The sequence below is a fragment of the Eucyclogobius newberryi genome, unplaced genomic scaffold (assembly GCF_026437365.1).
Source record: "Eucyclogobius newberryi isolate DKJ021-1_F unplaced genomic scaffold, fEucNew1.0.hap1 SCAF_17, whole genome shotgun sequence".
In the NCBI taxonomy this organism is placed as follows: Eukaryota; Metazoa; Chordata; class Actinopteri; order Gobiiformes; family Gobiidae; genus Eucyclogobius; species Eucyclogobius newberryi.
In genome coordinates, this window is record NW_027315801.1 from 13,551,737 (window position 1) to 13,571,098 (window position 19,362).

Here is a 19,362-nt window from a genome sequence, read left to right on the forward strand (position 1 = left end):
CACTGATGAACTGGTGATAAAGAGTGTGAAGGCCTGTGTGGTTTGATTTGAGTTATAATTTGGATGTAATAACTATTCCTGTATGAAAGAGTCAGAGTTAAATGTGTGTTAGACATGATCAAAACCATGCATGCACTTTAACTTAATACCTTTACCTTAACCAATATGCAATATTTGTATTGTTATGGGCATTTAAACATTCTCTTGAGTACGTCTGCTGAGTACTGGCAGCAGAGGGAAATAAACAAAAGCTAGCTTGCCTCTAAAAGCTAATACAAACATGCCGTTATAATGAACGCAAAGGCTCAGAATGAGTCTGGTGATTCATGGGCTTAAAAAAAGAACAGGAAACCTTGAGCTCTCAACCTTTTGATGTCACAGTTCTGGGGAAATTGGAAACAAGTGTTTTCTGAGTCTCAGAAGGAGACGACCTTCTAAAAAGAATGAATGAAACAAGGGCAGATGAAGCAAAATGCAACTTAGGTATTTAAAAGCACAAAAAAGACATTATATAGATCGTTATGTTAATAATGTTTAACTACAACAAATTTGTGTATATTCTTGTTGGTTCAGCAGCAGAACCAATAGCCTCCTCAACCTCCTCCTCACCTTCATTGCTGTGCTGTAGGTGTTAGGGTCAAACTCTCTTATCCCATTCAGTAAAGCGTTCATTTGACTTCATCCATCCGCCCGTGTCTGTTTTAGTGCGTTTAAATAATGCTGTAGGATTTTGCACATTACCCCTGGAGGCAAATGAAAACTCCCCCAACGCCGCTGCTTATTTCTGGACAAATGTTCCCAAACTAGATTTTGTAGAAAGATACAAATGTGCTCAGCAGTTTCCTCCATCCTAATAGAAGCGGAGGTGCACAGTGTGAAGGTATTTTCAGTTGCCGGGGGAGACACACGAGAAAGAATGCCGGCAATATTATTTGTGAAACTCGGTTGACGTTATTGCTGTTTTATGTGCCATGGGAAATCACTGCGTCCTTGGCTGCAGCAAATGATTATTGAGGGCTAATAGTGTGCAATGTTTAATATAGGGGAAAGAGAGGAGCGAATCACTCATAGGCCCTGGGGGAGGGAATTAGGGCAGAGGGAGAGTGTGCATCACCACCTGCCTCTGCGCCTGTAATGACACCAGGCCCTGCACGCTGCAGGAGAGGCCTGAGCGTGTGCAGTGGCTGTTTACCAAAGCCCCTAGCATGCGGCAAATATTGACCTGTGAAAGGCCAATCCTCCTTTCCATTTACCTTACCTTTTCCATATGTTTGACTAAATGTTTCCTTTATTTGTATGCCGCTGCGCCAACAACAAATGGTTACGAAGGCACTTGTTCCATCTGGATTTCACACGTGCTTAGCTATAGATCTTCATACTATTACTACTACTACTTACTACTACTGCTACTACTACTGCTACATAAGAAAAGGTATAGACCCTTCAAAATGCTACGTCATTAGAATCTTCAAAATCCTGGACTGGAGGCAACTGCAGACAAAATAAAGTTGACCACAACACACTTTCCACACTTTCAACGATTTACAATCATCGAATTCATAAAAAAAGAGCTAATGGTTGCTGATAATGAATCAAAAAACTAAGTCTGGTGGTACCTACACCTGCTGGTTGACCAATCGATGCCTGGTCAGACTCCATGAGTTTCCCACGTCACGCGCGGTGCCCTGGGACGGTGTGCCCTGGGACGGTGTGCCCTGGGACGGTGTGCTCAGTTGCCAATCTGAGCTTCTTCATTTGAAAGTCGACAGTTGCCTCCATTCCAGAATATGTATTTGTTAAAGGATCTATACCACTACTAGGGCTAGGTAAAGTATACAATATTTATCTTTTGTCCTCTGCATTTGACCATCCGCAGGGAACAAATGGTCGAGGGCAGTGAGGGACGGCATTTATTCATCTCCAGATCTTGAGCTAAGGGCGGGGTCAGAACTGTGGAGGATTAGCCCATCGCGCACGCTTTAGGTTATTACAATGTTTCCCAGTTTATTGAATTCTGTGCGGTCCTTGGTGGCGGTGATGCTGGATGTGCTCTGCAGCTCTGAGCAGGTCCCTCTTCTGTTGACCTTCTGTGGAGCTGGTGGAGGTAATAGTTTGAGGTGTGCCGTGTGGAGGAGGCGGTCTCAGGAGGCGGTCTCAGGAGGCGGTCTCAGGAGGGGCCCCGTCCTTATCATACAGCGGAGCCAAACTATCCTCACTCTCCTTCACTCAAGGGCACCAAGAGGCACAGGGACAATAATATTAATGAACACAAAATAACGGGGTCTGACTAATGTAGAGGTTTTGTGTTTTTGCATGAATAATTGCCTGCATTAAAGGTAATTATGGAGATATTATTGCTTTGCCCAGAATGTTCCATAGTATGGCTTTAGATATACAATTCTCCATGGATACAAGCAGACTATAACAAGAAAAGTTAAAAAGTTTGGCCCCAGTTGTGCGCAGCAACAGATGAGCGACAATATTGTGTTTTATTATTTTTTAAACGATATTGTATGTTCAATAGAATTGCATTTGAATCTGTGTGAGTGCAGTTTCCTCTACAGCCATTCATGCATGTTAGCACTATCCCAGTCTTTTCTGTGATGCACATGATAAGTTATTTATATATATGTAAAAGAAATCCAAATCAATATATTAAAATATAAATAAAGCACTTTTGATGACCTTTGAGGGCTTCTTGATCCTTTTCAATTATGTCATAAGTGGATGCAATAGGCAAGTTTATTTGTAGAGCACATTTCATACACAAGGCAATTCAAAGTTCTTCACACAGCAGGAAAAATGCATTAAAATCACAAAGAAATGCCAGAGACAGAAATGCAATAAAATTAACTAAATCAATAATAAAAATAAAAAAACACCTAGCCACAAAGGGTAACGTGTTTTCGGAATCCAACTCCTTTTTAAATCCTTTTTAAATCAGTCCAACTGATTGTACGTCTCATCTTTACACGTCTAACGTGTTTTGGAGTCCAACTTCCTTTTAGATCAGTCCAACTGATTGTCTAAACTAATGAAATCACAAACAAAAAAGAGTGAAACGCAGATTACCCATGTTTAGTCCTGACTCTGGCACCAGCAGGAGGCTGGTCCATGTTTAGTCCTGACTCTGGCACCAGCAGGAGGCCGGTCCATGTTTAGTCCTGACTCTGGCACCAGCAGGAGGCCGGTCCATGTTTAGTCCTGACTCTGGCACCAGCAGGAGGCCGGTCCCTGAGGTCCTCAGAGTCCGAGATGGCATTATGGCACTAACATGCCCAAGATGTACTTTGGTGCTAGGCCATGGAGAGACTTGTACACAAGCAGAGCTGCTTTAAAGTCTCTTCTCTGAGCCACAGGAGCCAGTGCAGAGACCTGAGAACAGGACTATATTTTTGATTTTAGCAATGTTTTTTAGATGGTAAAAAGCTGCTGATGTTATTGATCTTGATGTGGCTGTTAAAGGTCAAGTCTGAGTCCATCATTACCTCCAGATTTCTCTCTGGAGGTGACACAAACACTTTCTCTTTGTTTCTGTGGGCCAAAAACGATGATTTCAGTCTTGTCTGATTTCAGCTGGAGAAAGTTGTTTTGCATCCACAAACTGATCTGTCGGATGCGGTGACAGAGTGAATCCACTGGTCCATAGTCACCTGCCGACAGTGAAACAAAGATCTGAGTGTCGTCTGCATAATTGTGATAGGACACATTTTCACTGCGTATCAGCTGACCTAACAACACTCCACAGGTCAGGGTCATGTGGTCTGAGACACAACGCTACCAATTTCAACAAAGTACTTCCTGTCTTCCAGACAGGACCTTAACCAGTTTAGAGCAGTGCCAGTGATGCCCACCAATAGTTCTGCACACAAAGCAATTATTCAATCAGAAAACAAGTGAAATGGTTGAGTTTGGAGCCTGGCAGGACTGGCTTGTGTTGTGTGTTTCTCCTGCAGTGACACTCCAGGCCCCACCAGGCCTCGCCCTGTGCCTTCTCTGTCTGAGCTCGACACAAACAGCAGTGGAGCTCAGAGTGGTGATTAAGTATGAAGGTCAGGGGGAATTGATTTGTTTCCTCCGTCTGCCCTTACGCACCACTCACAGGGCAGACAAGGGCCAGTCTGGGTAAATAGCATAGAATTTATTTATTGTTTAGAATTTCTTTTGGGTCTTTTTTTCCATGGTGGCTTTAAGAGTTACCAGAACAAACTAGTTGCACAGGGTTTGGCACATTTTTACACTTTTACTGCCCTTCCTCTTTTACACTCACAGTGTCTGAACATGGAAATACAGCTAACCCAGAGAGACTTTAATTTTGAAACAGACTACATTTAGCTTAAAAAATAAAACACAGGAACTCCATGTGATGAAAAAAAGACGTCAAAGATCCTTTTTAATGATGCCAGGACACACTCTATGTTCTGTCTTCTTCAGGGGCTGTTTGGAAGAAGAACCATTGATTTTGGGCACGAGGGATCTTGTTTTTTCTTTTTGTAAGAGCCAAAAAGTATACATACATAAAATTATTGTTAATATTTAAATCTCTTTAAATATTCAAATCCGGCATTTATTTTGATGCTGTTCTTGTACTGAAAGTCTGCATTTAGACATACATAAAGGCCCAAAGATTATTTTCTTTTTCATTTAAAAGCTTTTGACTTGCCACAGAACACTTTATCTGACTGCCAATAAGTTCCAGCGTAGTAGTTGAGGGGAAAACAAGAAGAGCCCCACAGACACACACTTGATTAAACTCTATTACTTGAATGAGAGAAGGACCTCCAGCTCTGTCATGTCTTCTAATGAATCATTACTACATTAAGCACACATTTGGCTAATGAGAGTCAACCGTTTTGACTTCAGGGGCCGCTGCAACATAATCCATTTGCCTTTGGTATGAAAGGCTTGCGTTGGACAAATCATTAAGATAATCTACTTTACTAAACACAATGAAGCGTGACAATCTTTCAACCAGAAGCGATTCAAAGATTGGTAAATCAATGAGGTACAATGAATAGTTTTAAGTTTGTGCTCAGAGAAAATAACTTCCACCAGGGCCAATATGTGATGGTGAAGTACAGATGGAGATGAGAAGTGCTGCGGGGAAGTGTTCTGGCACAGGGTGATGCAGGGGATAGAGACTGTGTTTATGTGAATAGCCCGAGAGATTATTGATTGAGGCAGAAGGCTGTGATTGGCTGACAGCGAAAGACAGGTGAAGTTGGAACAAGGTAGGTAGAGCTCATACTGCAATGCAACCCCTGTATCTGTTTTTATGAACCTTTATTTAATCTGGTAAAAACCCTTTGACCCCATTGTTGACCCGGCGCAAAGTGAGAAACTTCCAGCACACAATTATAAAAACATTTACACATTTAAGCAAGAAACATTTAAGAAACTACATTTAAAAGCACTGACAGTTTTTGTTGGATTCCCTCTCTCTGTTCTTCAAAATAGCTAAACCTGTTCAGATGGAGAGATTTCCAGGCTGTGGGAGCAGCAAAAGGCTCTCTTCCTGTTCTCAAGGTGCCGTATCATAATAATAACTTATAACAGAACCCAGGGGTGTCCTAAGATATCCATATATTGGGATACTAATTGTACATCACCATATTTTTTACATAACATACAAAAGCATGCATACAGTTTTGTTATAAGTCGTTATAAGTGTTATAAGTATATATGTTATAAGTCGTGTTGAAATTGTGCAGACATGATTTAACAGAGAAATACTGTAAAAGTGTAATATCCTGTGCAATATATCGACTACACAGGCAAAATTGTGATAAATTCCTAGGCCTAGTTGATTTGAATTATGTTTTGTACAAGTATTTTATGGAGAATGATCTAAAGAAGAAAGAAGAGAGAATTCCCTTCCATATGCCATGTCTAGCTCAAGCGCCGGAGACGTGTCCACACTGCACGCAGAAGCCAACAGCTCACTCCAAACTGAAGGAGGCTTATCTCCATGACGATGTTCATGTTTGGCCTGGAATATTCCACAGTTGGGCACCAAACTTATCCATTGTTTTCTATCTTTTACTCAATTATAGGTGCTTTTAGTGCTAAACATCTTACATTCGCCTATATGCAGGGTCACCTCTCCACAGAACGGACCTGTAACTTGGCCTGGTGACGTCATGTGCTAATCTTCAGGAAAATAGACGAGCAGGTGGCGGACCCCATACAAGGAAAGTTACTCAGTTCTCCTTTAACCCTGACTTAGCACTTGTTGTTTTAATGTTACACTTGTTTCTCAGTTGTGTCGTGTGATACAACTTGTACGCCCCAAAACAAAACTGCTTTTTCCTCTCCTTTCTGTGGGCGCAGCACATTCTCATCGTGTTAACAGTATTGACAAGCGTTCTTCTTCATCTTAATGCCTCATCAAGCTTTGACAACGACCAGCAGAGCCTTTTATTTTGACAGATTGACAGATGCATCGCCGACAAAGCGAACAGTGATGCAGCCACCAACATTGTCTTACATTGTCTCACATTTGCATATGGCGGACCACTCAAAGACCCTATTTCAACAGTGCAACAGGAACTGACAATAGCCTTTTGAAAGGAAATTACTACATGTACAACAAATACAGCGTATACGGTCAAGTTGTTGTTTGTCATCTTTCAAAGAGCAAGAAAATCAATTTGTGTGCAGTCATTTGTGTGTAATGTATGTTTTGGTGGAGGAGCAGAAAAAATGGGGCTCTCTGTTGGGATTGTAGAGTATTTCTCAGTATCGGGCCCTTTTCCACCTTTGTATTGCAGGGACATATCTGAAGGTCACGAGCTTGGGGCCGTAGGTGGAGGAGGGAGGAGGCGGTTTGTTTAAGCGACTACGGTCCCAGAGGAAACCGCAATGCATTCACCTTGTTTACTGTGGAAGGGAGGAGAGGTGCATGATGGGTAGACAGGGGGATGGAGAGGACACTTGGCTTCATGTGATAACTTTGACTCACTTTTATTATTAAATGAAATAAAATAATGCTCTAATAATATTATTTTGGTCACCTCTTGGGACTTTATTATCTAATTGGGTTCAAAAACAGTTGCTGTGATGAACAAGTTTGGGAAGTTGAAAGTATTCATGGTTTCAGTCATGTGACTTGTATGTTGAAGTGACTGTATGTTGGAGCTGTAGCCTGTCTTAGATCCTCATGGAGCTACACTCGTCGCACTGAAGATGAAAACCTTCGACAGAAGTCTTGGTTTTGATCCTTATCTCATGAGTTGCAGACGCCACTGAAAAGCAGTGAAGACATTTCAAAAGTAGCTTTTGTGAACATTTACATCTCTTTTACATTTACATCATGAATTTTAAAGCCTTCAAGAGCACAGACTTTGTGTCCGGGCGGGTGCAGCGGGCAGAATAGCAGCTTGTGTCCTTAAAAGGGCAGTACAAGTGTGTCACTTCTGACTAATGAATAGCATGAGTATGTATTCTAAAACATGCATTTATTATTTATCATTTGAACCTTTTCTTGACCAGTTATGATACGATGATGATGACAAAATGTACACACTGGTTTTTCTTTGTCAAACCACTACATCGAAAAGTGTTTTATTCTATTAGTACTTTTTGAGGAATGGCTTCCAATAACTTCAAATAAATCAAATACATTTTTAAGGCAACAATTACCTGACTTAAATATTTCAGCTGCTCTTATTCACTGATACCCCTCAATCACACCCCCTCTGCCACAGGTATACAGTGGCTGTCTGGAATGATAATGCAGCTCTAATGATTTTGAGGGATGTCTTCATAAATGCTTGCTCCCCGGGGACACGCTGGACCCTCGTGAGGCAGAGTGCTGTTTTTAAACCATGAATAAATGTATGTCCGGCTCGGCGTGTGTCTTCTGCAGCCCGGCGTTCTCATCTGGTATGCAGCCTCTTCCCCAGCCCTTCCCCAGAGACACAACTTTGTAAACATGAATAATAATTACGGCGGGCCAGGTCGACAGGCAGGTAGGTAATCTGCATTTGGGCTCCACAGGCGATCGGCTCAGCTCGGTGCTGCCGTTTGGGTGGGCGAGCATTAGCATTTTGTTTGCAGAGATGCAGCTAAACGTTTGATCTCTTATCTGGGCAAACACTATAGATCTGCTGCCTAATTGCTTTTAAGGGAGATTAGGCCTGATTTAATGGAAAGGGGGAGGACAGGGAAAGATGTGAGGAGCGTGGGTCTTTTGGTTTTAACCCCAACAACACATGCCTTTGGACGTGGATAATTCATGACGCTGGTGTTCATTCTGTTTCTGGACGCTTGGTTGGTTAAAGGTTAGGTTAAGGTACACTTCATTGTCTGCATCTGACCCATCAATTCCTTTCAATAGCGTTAAGGCAACCTGTCAGGGACCCATCTCCAGATCATGAACTTGCGCATGTTTTTGCTTGAGACTCTTCTTTTATTTATTCATACATTTATTCATTTAATCAGTCGCCGGTTTTGCATTTATGTAGCAGGCACGAGACAGGCCGATTGGTGCAGCCACTGTGGTAATGTGGTTGTATCTGTTTGGAGGATTTAATCAAAAGAAAAGAGATTTAGGATACGCAAAGTCGCTCAGCCACTGTAGCCACAGCTGCCCAAGGGCTGATTGAAAAGAGACATGGGAGTCAAATCTTTCTGACCACCACCGATCTACATTTGCACTCTACATTTATACAAAGAATGTGTGTTTTTGTCACATTACGGAACTGGGTCTGAACCACCATGCTCTCGTTTCTCCTTGCAAGGCCCATCTTGGCAGCCCTGGAAATGCTTTGAGACCCAGTAGAGCTGGAGGAGTGTGTGGGAGAGGAAAGCTTACACAGCAGAACCTTCAACACGCCCTGGAAGATTGATGATCGTAGACTAAACTGGGACTAACTCCAGAACTAAAGCTATCCTGGACCAAACCACCTCAGGATTTAACCAGAATCCAACCAGGACCAAACCAAGTGTTAAGGACTAATTGTAGTTTCATCCGACAACTTTATCTGAATACATTTGAGGTATTGTCTTAAAAGGAGACATATTAAGTCAGCATTTATGAGCTTTAACCATGTCGTAACAGTGTTCCCTCATTATTAGCTTACTCCGAGATGTTTTTCAGTTGTTTTATACATGTTTTAGTCTTCCTGTATGCTCTTGCAATCGAGGTTTGAGTGCACTGAAAATTCCTGTTTTCACCAACCCCCTATGTCTGCCCACTGCTCTGTACGCTGTTCAGACTTATGAAGAGGTCATAAAGGTACCATTTTTCCTCAATAAAACGTGTAAATGTGAACGTGCTGTTGTCTAAGGTGAAAAGTCATTCATAAGATGTGGGGCCTGTCAATTCTGCACTTTAAAACTAAACTCAACTGATCGGTTTCTATTATTAAGTCTTTTTTGATCAATGTTGTGGTTTGCAATGGACAAAATTTAAAATAATGATCAGCGTCACATGGCCTGGCACGGACAGAAGATCTTAATGAATCTGGTGGTACAGGTCGGCACGGTAACGACAGAACGCTGATGAGTGATAATCAAACAGCACAAACTTTAATTAGACTGTGGTTAGAAGGTGTGTGACCCTCCTCCAAGGACAAGATGAACAAGGTCTTTTACTATTCTGCACTCACAGGTCCTTCTAGCATGAACAACAGCCAATGCGGATTTGACAAGTTCCCCTCATCGGGCCCTCCCACTTTTATAGATAGTCCTAAGACTTTAATCCGGACGCAGTGACGGACTCATCCCCAGTCAATAGGGTAAAGAGAAGAGCATGCCTGGAGAGTGTGTTTGTCCACAGGCTGGGTTCAGAACATATGCTCTGAATGTTAAACTGAGGATCACTTTCAATCATGGCGCCTCCACAGGGACCGAGATTGTGAGCAAAGCCGACGCTGGATTGGCTGCCGCTTTGTTTAATTAGTATCGCATCAAAAGGAGCCATTTGACCTGGAGCAAGATTATGAGTTTAATACAAGGGCAATGGATGAGGTGTTTGCAAATCCATCTTTTGTTGGCATGAATACTGGCTCAGTCAGTGAAACGTTTGTCCAAAAACTCGTTAGGTTGGGGGTTTAATCAGTTCTGACCTGAGAATATTGTTGTTACTTCAGCCACACAGTATTAGTTAGGGTAAAGGAAGCATCTAAACATATTATTTGGTCAACTTTGGTAGAGTTTTAAGTGATGAAGGAAGACTATTCTAGATTTGTCCTGGAAAATATCTCCCTTACTGCTGACAGCTGAAGAGGAGGAGATGGTTCTACTGCTGCGGTGTGTGGAGTGGTGGAGGATTGTAACTACAACTGCAGAATGATGGAAGACGGAGTATTTACAGTATTTATGAAGGAATTGAGTGGATGAGAAACAAAGGCAGCAGAATGTGATTGAACGAAGATAAAAGGTGAAAACCCCCTCGCTTTTCTACCTTCAAGGAACAACGCACCCATTTACACACATTCACACACACACTGGGGACAAGGCGGGTTAAGTGTTTTGCCCAAGGACACAATAGCAGAATTTCCCTTTGTATCTGACTGCTCCACGAGGGATGTTTATGTTCAGTGGCAGCTGGTGAATTTTTTTTTAGGTGGGGCTATTTAAAATTTTCAATTTCGTAGATGTGATTTCCTGCATTCTGGTGCATTTTAGGCATACTTCTCAACCTATTTGTCATCCCAGGGGAAGAAAATGCGTAGTAAAGTGGGAAATTCCCTCCCAGAGCGACCGCGGTAAAGTGGCCCGCACGAGAAAATCTGTTGCGCGATGTGGCTGTTAATTACGGTAATCGTAAAAAGCGCGGCAGTGGTGTTTGCTAAAACCACACAAAACTACTAATTTACCACAACAGTGTGTCATCCCAAACAAAAAATCGAATCAGCCATGCAATAGCATAGCGCTCCGTTAAAACTAGTGTGCTCATATTAAAACTAGCTAACTAGCTCGCTAGCCGGCATCACTTTATTTAATCGGCTGTCACTCCGCTATTAACAGAAAATACCTTTCAAACTCGGTGATTGTATTCACAACTAATGTGTCCTTCATCCTACCAAATATAATGAAACGGCATGTAGTATTGCACCGTGAGCCAAGCGGGAGTACAGTTTTGTTCGGTTATCCTTCACTCTACTCTATGTAAACAATGACATCATGAATCCACATGCAGTGTTGGGAAAGTTCACTTTCTACATGAACTAGTTCAGTTCATAGTTCATACATTTTAAAATTAACTGGTTCAGTTCATAGTTCATACACTTTAAAATTAACTGGTTCAGTTCATGGTTCATACTTCAAAATGTTGAACTAAGTTCACAGCTTAAAAAATGAACTAGTTCAGTTATTTTTTTCAATATTATGCAATAATTGTTCTAAATTATTCCACAGCCCAAATACAACCACAGGCAGCAATTATTTTATTAGTTTATTCCTGAAAATATGTGTTCATCTTTATATCCGATTTTGAATCCTTACCCAGGATTTACATTCACATTGAAGGGACAGACTTCCCCCATGTGTTGCTGTCCATTCAGCACCACACTAGCAGCAGTTGCAGCTTTCAGCCCCACAGTATTTTCTCAAAAACATGAGGGAAATCTTGCTGGGCAAAGTTTGCACAGAAATGTCCATCCTCACCGACCTTATCATAAAACTCACGTAAATTGTCGTAGGGCAACTGCAGGGCCGGCCCAAGCCTTCAGGGGGCCCTAAGCGAAAACATTTTTGGGGGCCCCTCACCACGTCATCAGAATCAGTTTTATTGCCATTGTCAGTAAACAATTCACATATGGGAACTTTCTTCAACGCAAACAAAGAGCACCAAAACTCCAGGGCATCCGTTTGCCAGTTAGTTTACTCTCAACACCTCACAAGCTCAAATATTGATAACTTAAATCCCACAATGCAACACAATGGTATTCCGCTGACATCACCTCTACTCCCTGTACAAATAACACACGTCCCAGATATGTTTTTGGGCGTATTTGTGGGCGTTAAGGGTCTACAGCCACATTAGCACATTAGTTTAAACTAATGAACAGGGGGGGTCCAGAGATTTTCAGACCTTTTTTGGGTCTTCTGGTGCATTTTAATGTGGTCCAGCCGGCTAAAGTAAGAGTAAAATGTTGAGGTTGTAATGCTATAAAATGATGAAGTGATGAAACTGTGCCAGGAGAAAATGACTAAAGCCAGTTATTAAAACATTAGTGTACTTAATTACTCAATACAATATTGGCTATGAAAAATAATTATGGTCAAATTGATTCATTTTAACTGAAAATGTAAAAGTAATAGTTATCCTTACTAATTTATCTTTTACTGCTCCCAACTGTTCCTTCTTGCCAAAGTGACAAAACAAGTTATATTAAATTAAACAAATGGCATAAGCATTGCTTGATTAACAATTAACACTGATAAAACAGTGCAAACATGTTATTCCCAGAGAATGAACAGAACGAGAAGTGAAGGTCCAAACCTAGCTTTAGTGAAGAGACTGTGTTTCTGCAACTTTGCCACTTTTGTATAAAAATATATAGTATTATTCTATAACAGACGTAATTATAATCTGTCTGGTTATTTTTCACTATCAATTTATTATAATTTATAACAAATAGTCTAATGATGCTTTTTAAATAAATTGAAATGTTTTATTGCTCTATCACAAGTGAATTACAATATAAATGTTTGTTCTGATCTGAACATCACACACTGGACTCCTGCATGAAACAATGCTGCGATGTGATTGGCTGATGGACCTTACGTGCATAAACCTTTACGTTCCTCTCATTGCTGTTGTTGTTGTTGTTGTTTTATGGCGGTTGGCATCCGAGTGTTGCATTACCGCCAGACTTTATTCCTCAGACGTTTCGTAGTCCTCAGACTCTGTCGTAGTCCGTAAAAGTACTCCTCCCATCGCTTTGGCGTTACAAAGCCCATGAGGTCATGATGTGTTTTTGTGACTAGAATAGTTGTTGTGTCAGAGACCAACCGGCTTTATTCCAGGGAGACTCTTCTTCACTTTAAGAAGTCAAAGTAAAACAGACATCACGAGTCACGATTGATCTCACACATGGTGATGTGAGAGAGAGGGACGCAAACTCAAACCGCTCATCTCTGACTGAGGCTGCACAGGGGCCCGGGACAGGGGCCCGGGACAGGGGCCGCACACTGTTCACTCCAAAGTCTCACGTCAGAGGTTCTGGACGAGACGGCGCTCGTCCGGACCGGATCTCCGCCTCTTAGTGACCCGGGGCATAGAGGCCCCTCACCGGCCTCACCTGCAGCTGACACTACGGGGCTGGTGTAAATGTGAAGCTTATTATCTTTCATTCAGACACATTATGCGCGGGGCAGAGCTCTCGTCGCCTCCAGCCTGAGCGAACTAACGTGACAGAATTGTGTTGTTTCAAACAGCAGCATTAACCGTCTCTTTGTAAGAGAAGTTCAATACCTGGAGAGTGTTGTTGAGTTTGCAGTTTCTTTACATCGTCAAGAAGTTTCTTCTTTCGTTTTTCGGCATCAGGGGGATATATTCCTCTGGACATGAGGACCACGCAGGGACCACGTTCTGTTGTGTTTATGTTTTGCTCTCGTTCTGCTCGCGCACAATGAAGTTGACCAATCAGCGCAGGTTTGGTGTCTTGGTTGCCAGATTGTCATTACAAATAAATGCGGTTTGTGCGTTATATGTTACCTGCCCTGGGGCAACTCCTGCTGCTCTGTGGCTGTCACGTCCGTGCTGCTTTTTGTTTTGATGCGCATGCGCAGCGCGGTGCGACACGCGAAATCTCTGTCTCCGCATCTATTGCCTCTACAACTTCGGAGCTCTCACACTTGCCAGACAGAGGCTCTTTTTCGTCTGGAAGTCTCTAGAAATCTGACACTTTATTGAACGAAAATAAAAAGAAAGAATTTTGCCGTTCACAGACACCAGAATGAACGCGTTCACAGTTTCGTTCTTCAGCAGTAATACCGTTCGTTCAGTTCATGCTCACCAAAATTATGAACGCGTTCATGAACTTTCATTCAATGAACGCGTTCAGGTACAACACTGTCCACATGGCTGAGCACAATACTAGAACTTCCTATAAATATCACAATTTCATCACCACAAAAAAAAATGATAGCCTACCTGATGTATGCTGTGAGTGAACCTCTGGGTGATCCCTGCCATGAAGACAGAGTCCAAAAGGTTCTGGTGTATGTTTTACCCTTTTCTCTCGTCTGTTGGGTTATGTTCACTTCAGGTCCGAGTTGTTTTACAATGAGCTTTTCCTCAAAAGTTCCTCTTCCAAAGTGATGCAGATGTAAGGATTGGACTGAATTTGCGGCAAATTCATCCGACGTCGCCATTTTACACACTTCGCTGCTGGAATGAAAACATGTGTAAACAAGCAGTTGCAGCGGTGCATCTTGGTACTTTGGAGCGCTAGTCTTCAGCGCCCCAAACCCATAAAATTCCTCGACGATGATTGGCTAATGTGTGTTCTTTGTTGCCTAGCAACAGGGGAGCCATTGGCTTAAATACAGCACAATGGGGCTGATCGAACTAGCGCCCCGGCAAGACAGCCTATTGGCTCCTACACCAAACATGATAAACGTTCACGTTTTAAACATGGAACTTGAAAGTGAATGTAAATATAATTCTGGAGAGTTCTAAACCCATAAAGCAAAATCATCAATAGCATCTAATTAACACAGGTTATTTTTTTCAAAATGAGAGATTATTTAAAAATAAAATAAAAACAGGCAGTCAGGTCAGGTGGGGCGGCGCCCCAGCGCCCCCTATGGGCGAGCCGCCACTGTTTATGTCAATAGCGGGACACATATTATGCAAAATGTACTTCCTTATCAAAAACATATGTATTTAGCTTCATTCATGCTTGTTTCATTCATACTTTTTACGAGATCATCTTCTCTGCTCCTCTGAGCCTCACAAAACACTCCGTTTCAGATTTCCTAGATTTGTGACATCAAAGGCAGCTATTTTGGAGGGTTTCATTCCTTTTAGGTCCATAAATCATCATTATCTGAGCATTTCTGCTGTTAAATCACATGTTGGGGCAAGCTAGTTTTTGTTTTTCTCCCCATGGTAATTGCCAGTAGATGGCGTTTTCAATACATATTTTACATTTGTTCCTAAACATGACATGCCAAAGCAACAGTACTCATGTTGAAAAGCCAATAATACAGATAATAAATAATATGACTGCTTCAAGCTTGAATAAAAAGGTTTGCATTTGTACTGTTGAGACCAAATGTAACCACCACATTTTAAGATAGATTGAGTTTAGCGTTTTATACTCTGTTCTCTGTTGGGGAGGGATTCAACAGACTAAGGCTTAGTCGGCGATCTCGTTTTTGGGTGATTTAATTGTGTTCTCATAGGGTGCAAAAGGTGAGTCAAGAATTATTTACATTTCTTGTCGACAGTTCATTTAGAGACGTTAAAGTATAGGTTTAGCGTAGACTTCCCCTTTAAGTCTCTCTTGCTCACACAGCACAAGTTACAGTAACTCCACTGTAGGAAAAGACTGAAGAACTCACCTTTATACTCCTGATTGCCCCTCCCACATTACAAAACACACATATGAATATTATTTACACCATTTCTACAAATAAATGAAGAGATGAAGTACAGATACAATAGCTCCAACAAGAAATGATCAAACCACATAAAGAACCACAAATAACACCATGATTGTCTATGCAAATGATCTGTGGCTCACGTGACCACTGAAAGATTTGAACCACCGACGCGGAGATGTCCAAGGATTTGTGCATCTTCGCGTGCTCTCCCCGGGACAGCGCGCCTTGGGACGACTCGCCACGTCACACCGGGAGTTGCCAGTCCGTCTTGTGACATCAACACAACTGTATTAATATTCAAATGCCATGACTCTTCATCTTCAACCCTTGAGAAGTGGCAGCACAAAGTTTCCTTCCGTCTCTGTCGTGTATTGACTGAATGCGTCACATGTGGATGGAGCCGGTGCGCTGCTCATTGTTTAAACATAAAGCGAGCCTCCATCGACTCTTTCTTATCTTTATCAGGATGTCAATAGTCATTATTGCTTATCTTGTCTTGATTATCCTCGGAGCTGTAAAATCAATGGGGCATAATCCAATCCCGTCCCGCGGGTCAGGAGTTCACACTGTGCCATGATTCATTACACTGTCATCTTCAGAAACCTGAAATAGTTTACTTCAAACATGGGTTGAAATCATATTATAGGCTTCATTCTACTCATTAAACTAACATATTATATATTAAATCCACTTTATTTATACTGCAGATTTTATAAATAATCCGAGCAGAGTGACAATTATTAACAAAATATATAAAATAGCAATAAAAGACCTGGGATGACAAAATAAAATAAAAAAACAGAGGAGCATACAACTCACAGTGTGAAATGCCAAAGAATAAAAATGGGTCTTAAAAACAATATTTATATTTATAATATTTTCTATCTTCTGTTCACATCATCACCGACAAATTCTTCATGCTTTTTTATGGTCAAATTCTGATATAATCTTCCCTTATGAGTCAAAGCAATGTCAATATCTATATTTTTATTTGTCGTCTTATGATTGCATGGAAATCGAAAGTTAAAACCGTATTTTGGAACATTCTCCATGAAGATACATAGATTTTATGCCCCACTGTGTTGTATTATAGCCAAAGGAGTAAAATATCCATTGAAACAAGCTGGGGAAGGCTCCTCCAGGCCATGTACGAGCCAGGTTTGTGAAGATGCAAGCCCGCTCACCGAAAGGATGTTTTTCAATGCAAAAAAACCTCTTATTTTAGTATACGCAATACAAAAACATTGACTCTCCAAATATGAAATGTTGAATCTACATAAATACATGTGTCCTTTTCCATTTGATTATAACATGCAAACACGGCACAGTCTGAGAATTGAACCCAGGACCTTCTTGTGATGAGGCAGCAGCTAAGCACTCTGCCATTGACCCGCTCCGATCATTATAACATTAATGTATATTCATTGATTACTGGGGAAAGGTCAAGAATGAACACAATGCAGAGGAAATATTTCTTTAGAGGCAAATCAGTCCGTTCCAATGCTTTTATTGCATCTGCCACAGGTTCAAGCTAACGTGACCTCGTCTGTGTTTCATATGGTCCAATGTGAAAGAGTCTGCCGCCTTCTCCACTCCCGGTCCCGTCTCTTGAGGCTATTGCACAGTATAAGCCCCCAAACAGCTTCATCTTTCTCTGCCTGATTACATGATCAAATACAAGAGTGACAAAAGCCGCACAGCCTCACAACACTGACGGAGTAATAATCCCCTCATTTCGCGGGGAAAATCCAATTTGAAAAGCCTATTGTAGCGGATAGGTGCTCCTCCTCGACTCGATCTGATGGAAACTTCACCACGACATCTGAGACAACAGAGCTCAGAGGAGATGAGGCTGAAACACAAGGCTGCGAGCTACAGTGGGTTTCACCTTTCACCTTTCACTCCAGGAGTCAGAACTGGCATGTTATCAATTTAGTGAAATAGGAACAAGTAATTGAGTAAGTCAAGGCAGAAATCAAAATCCCAGCTGAGATGTAACTTCAAACTATTGTACCTGCACCATCAAGTACGTGTGTAAAGTCATGCAAGAAATAAGACACATTTCCAAATCACATTTTTTGTATGTGGGAAGAATATAGCAGAAATATAAATGCATTTATGACTCTGTAGACTCTGTAACTCTGTAAGTTGATTTTATCATATCCTTGAGCCATCTCCCAACTAACGCTGCAAGGTGAAGCTGTCAGGGGCCCAGGGACCATCGTGTAGTGCAGAGTCGGGCTCTTGACTTTCAGAACTTTATGAAGAATCTTGCTTCTAACACTTGTGGAATAATGTTTTGTAGTTAGTTTCACAAGGTTGGTGATTAAAAAACATGATTGACTGTTCAAATAAGTAAGACATTGTTCTAGAAAAGTCACTGAATGTGATGTTCTGAAATCCTTTTGACCATTCATTGACCTGAATTCCCATGGGCAATTTTTGGAATTTACCACACATTTTCTCCCCTTTGCAAACCCCATCAGGATCCCCTGGTTGTTAAGGGAAACCAGAGCACAGAGGAAACCCCCTCACAGTCAGAATGTAAAGACTCCACACAGATATGTCCAGTACTGTCCATGTTTCTAATCGGGCCCTTCTCCCTGAAGTGCTAACCACCTCACCACACCGCCTGTCAACACCAGCTCTCTGGTGCTCTTTAATTGTTCTGGTAAACCTTTATTGGGGTCTGTCCATTCCAGGGCCCGGGTCTAAGCCCTTTGTGTCCTGGGCTCAGGCTAATTTGATTTCATGGCGTGTTGTTGAGGAGGCCTGAGTCGCTGCTTGGTGTGGCCCTGAGCAGCTGGAGCACAGGCAGAGACGGGGGACGGGGCCCGTGCAGCAACGTGCCTCTCATGCTAACAGTGTGTAGCGAGTGCGTGTGCGGATCCCTCCCTCTCCAAATCACACTCCCTTTTCACCCTCTTCCCTGTACTCTTCTCCATGACCATCTCCATCTGGGCATTTGTCTTTTTCTTTTTCATGATGGCACGAAAAGTGGTTAATCTGCTGTTTTAAAAAGTAGATTTGAGACTTCTGAACTTCTGTACTTTGATGGCGTTCTTTTAAGTGGACAGATGAATGCTATTATTATCCTCGAATAAATGGTATCACCAGTTTAGAGTTTGGCAGTTGACTGTAGGGCCGCATCTTGCCCAACAGTGTTATGAAGACAAACTAGATCATTCTGGTGTTGAGTAGTGAATCCACGGCATGCATACTTTTTAAATGAAGCTCATTTTAAAGCTGTTTGAGATATTAAACCATGCTATAAAGCTGGGTGTAACCAGCACAGAAATCAAAGACTTTCCATTCATTTCTTAATAATTTTGCTTTGGATTTAGACCGCAACTTAGAACTTAAACCTATTGAACTTAAAACTCTTTATAATAAGATGCTAACAGCTCACCACAGTCTCATTTTGACCCCAAGAGCTGCTTTTACAATGTCTGCACTAGGACCCAACATTTTGCTCAACTACAAGGACTAAAGTTGGATGCAGCGCCATGAGGCATCTCAAGCTGCAGTTTATCCATTAAGTTGCCTAATGTTATGGCTCAAGAATGTATGATTAAAGGTTTCAGGTTTGTGTTATAATGAAATTTCTCCATGTGTGGACAATAAAGGATTATCTTGTCTTATCTTATTGTTTTTAAAAGGAGGGATTTGGGCTGGAGCAGGGCTCAGTAGCATCATCATAAACAAGACATGACACAAGGTTAACAAAATACATGGAACATATATTACAATACAGTTATAGTGGACACGCCCTTGATCTTACCGCCCAGCTTTACCAAT